The sequence below is a fragment of the Mandrillus leucophaeus genome, unplaced genomic scaffold, assembly GCF_000951045.1.
Source record: "Mandrillus leucophaeus isolate KB7577 unplaced genomic scaffold, Mleu.le_1.0 Scaffold79, whole genome shotgun sequence".
Taxonomy (NCBI): domain Eukaryota; kingdom Metazoa; phylum Chordata; class Mammalia; order Primates; family Cercopithecidae; genus Mandrillus; species Mandrillus leucophaeus.
The window spans coordinates 4,161,418-4,165,032 of NW_012108585.1; the positions used below are offsets into that span (position 1 = coordinate 4,161,418).

Genomic DNA, 3,615 nt, shown 5'->3' on the forward strand with positions numbered 1-3,615 from the left:
TTTTTAAAGTGGGGTAACAGTTTCCTCCCTGCGTATCTGTATTAGGTCATTCTTGCATTGCTATAAAGAAATACCTGAGACTGGATAATTTAAGAAGAAAACAAGTTTAATTGGTATATGGTTCTGCAGGCTAAGCAAGCATGGTGCCAATATCTGCTTGGCTACTGGGGAGGCCCCAGGGAGCTCTTACCCACGGCAGAAGGTGAAGCAGGAGCTTGCACGTCACATGGCAAAGCAGGAGCAACAGAGAGAGAGAGAGAGAGTTGGGGGTGAGGTGCCACACACTTTTAAATGACCAGATATCATGAGAACTCACTCACTATGGTAAATACAGCACCAAGCCATGAGCGATGGTGTTAAGCCATTCGTGAGGATTCACCCCCATCATCCAATCACCTCCCACCAGGCCCACCTCCAAAACCAGGGATTACAATTCAACATGAGATGTGGGCAGTGATAAATACCCAAACTATTACTATATCACTATCCCACGGGAAGTGGCTCAAATGAGACAGTAGATGTGAAAGTGAACAGTGATGCTATACACCAATGCAAACACACCCTCCTCATTGCCAAGGGAGGCTGGACAAGAGGGAAATGAGGATTGGACAGGCTCCACAGTGGAACTGGCTCTGTGAGGGACCAGTGGCTGAGGAGCAGCTCTTTGCAGAGAGAGGCTAGTAAAGGTTCCAGACCCTTGTGCCCACATGTAAAAGAGCTGGGCAAAGTGGCGAACCCTCTCTCCCAGAGGCCTCCCTTAAATGAACTTAAGCGATACCCCAACAAGGTGGAATAGCCCCTCTGTTATCTGGTATTTTTAAAACTGTCCTCAAGAAGGCTGACGAACTCTGTTTCTCAAATCTAAGGGCCCGCTGCTGATCCTCATGAATGTTAAAAAACAGCTAAAATAGTGCTAACAAGGCAGGGCCTGGAGTTCGGGTCCGGGGTGGGGGCAGATCTAGTACTCTGCAGCCTGTCGCCTTTTGTTTGCTCACTCACCTTGCAGCTCCTGGCTCCTCAGAGGACCTGCAACTCTTCACACCTGGAGGGTACTTTGGCCACTGGTGACTTGAATTCCACCTGGGAAATACACAAGAGATGCATCACACCTTGTTTTCCACTGAGGCTTACAACAGAAGTGGCTTTATGGGAATTTTGGGAAAACAGGGGAAACATCCCTCCTGCCGCATTGCAGTGTTCTGGAAGAAAACAGGCCTAACTCATCCTCTTCCAGGTTTTGGAGAAGAGGAGGGAAGATGAAGGAACAGCAGTGAAAAGTCTGCTTAGTGACCCTGAATCCAGAGGTTATGTCCAGCTTGATGGGAGGAGGCCCTTGTGCATGAGAAGGGCGTAGCCTCAGGGTTAATTGGACACTGACCCCCACAGAGCTCCCGCTCCAAGCAAGTGCTCTTGAAATTCTTTCCATCCAAATCCACAGATGCTGTCTACGCCATAGGAGCTCACCTTTGAAGACAGCAATGTAAGCACTGTGGCAAGAATCACTGCCCTCCCTAAGAAAGAAATGCAGTAGGAGGTACAAGAAAGCCTAGGGGCTACATAAGGAGGGAAAGCTGAAAGACAATGGAGGAGGGACAGGCTTTGGCACAGGGAGAGGATGGGCTTCCTTGCACAGGACAGTTTGGGAGTGTTACGACTGAACCTGGAAAGCAGTTTTACAGAATGCTTTGGCCACATGTTAAGTAGCATGGTCTGAGAACGTGCTTGAAATGACTGAAGGGAGCGGTAGTGATTACAAAAAGGGATTGGGATTATCTATTGTATAACGCCAAAGCTCAAACCACAGCTAGACCTGGAAGTCCAGATGTATATCACCAAGGAATCTGGCCTCTGTGCCTCTCATATGCACAATTCATGAGAGGTAAACATTCATCAGGTGTTTCCCATCCTATATGAGGTAACACAGCGCTTGTGCTCATTCATTTTGTTCAATGAATATTCACTCTGTGCAGGCACTTTTGTTAGGTGCCAAAGGCAGCAACAGGCAAATCCTGCAAGGTATTGTCCTTGTGGAGCTTATATTCCAGTGGCCAGTTATTTCCAGAGACAAATAAAAATATGCAGACCAAATAAGCACTTTTAGATAATGAAAAGTGCTGGGAGCAAAGTAACTCCCTCTCTAAGCCACCTGTTGGCACCCCTGTCCCCTGACCCACTGGCATTGCTGCCAGGATGCTGGAAGCAAACAAATGGGGAGACTCCACTCTCCGGTGTTTTCCCAGGCAGCAGCCCTCAGCAAAGCCAGTGCAGTGGGAAACAGGAGAGGAAAGCTGCCCTGTCTTGTCCCCACTGCTGACACCTGGGAAACTCGTTTAGAAAAAAATTGTTTAGACTATAAATAAGATGTGAACAGTGTTATTTCTAGATGGTAACCTTAAGAGATGATTTTTATTTTCTTCTGAATTTTCTGATATCTTTGTTATTATGATGCATTGTTTGGCATTAAGAAGAGAAAAATATTTTTTAATGAGAAGATTGGCCTAGCTAAATTAAATTAATAAGGAATACATTTGGACAAATAGGCAGGGGCCAGATCTTAGGATGATGAACAGCATCTTACCATATCTCTTTATGGTTTACAAAGCAATTTCACAAAAACATCTCCTTCAACCCTTACAAGACTTTCTTGAGGTTACATAGAAAATGCAGGAGAATGCCTGACCCTCAGGTCCCTGACTTCTAGGCCAATGTATTTTCCATTATTCCACTGCCCATCTGTAGCAGACCTTACTTCTCTTTACAGCTGAGGAATTCAGAAAGCCACAGAGCCCCAGATCTGAACTCTCTTCTCCCAACCCTTGCCATCTCCTAGAGTGACCATGCTAATTAATTCATGCATTTATTGATCTAGTCTTTACGGACCCCCTGCCAGGTTCCAGGCACTGGGTACACGGGATATGGTGAAGAAGCAAATAGGTCTCCCAGCGGGTTGGCGGAAAGGCTTTAACAAATGAGTGAATATATGATATAAATCATGGTAACTGCAGTAAAAGGAAGGTAAAGAGTATCATGTGAGTGGCTAGTATGAGAGGGAGCTAATCTGGACTGTGGCACTAGCCCTTCACTCAATATCCCAGCAAGACGCTGTCACTGAGTACAGCCAAGGTAAGCAAGACAGCCATTCTAAGATGGAGGCTGAGATTGCAAGAGACCAGCCTGCGTCTCAAAAGGTATATGTTTTGGATGCCTAGACAGCTTGCAAAGCCACATGAAAAGTTAATGAAGAATATCACACGTACTTATAATAATGAAACAGCTCCCTTAAACCCAGTCTGGAACAAGTTGCAGTTTACCAACCAGATAGGTCATCAGAGATGTCCCAAGTCCACATATGATTGTCACTGGGAGAGGTCACAGAAGACCAGGAATGTGAAAGTAAAGGTTAAACTAAACAAAAATATGTAGCTAACAGTAAAAGAGGACTTCAAAAAGTTCATAAAAATGGAATTAAAATACGAAAATTACAAATACAAACTTGATTTCCCAACATAAGTTCCATCAAGCTCGATACACTTTTTTAAGCAATGACACCAGCCATGTAGTCCATCCCTAAAGAAATGAGGGTCCTGGAAACGTAATCATGTCAATGCCATCTTT

General features: G+C 45.1%; 1 protein-coding gene across 1 annotated transcript in view; it reads right to left on the reverse strand.

The window, feature by feature from the left end:
* CRACR2A (calcium release activated channel regulator 2A) overlaps nt 1–3,615 on the reverse strand; it is a 140,012-nt gene that overhangs the window by 97,978 nt on the left and 38,419 nt on the right. The window contains exon 3 of the mRNA XM_011967175.1: nt 1,000–1,080. The gene's annotated coding sequence lies outside the window, so the exon portion shown is untranslated. The remainder of the gene's footprint in view (nt 1–999; nt 1,081–3,615) is intronic.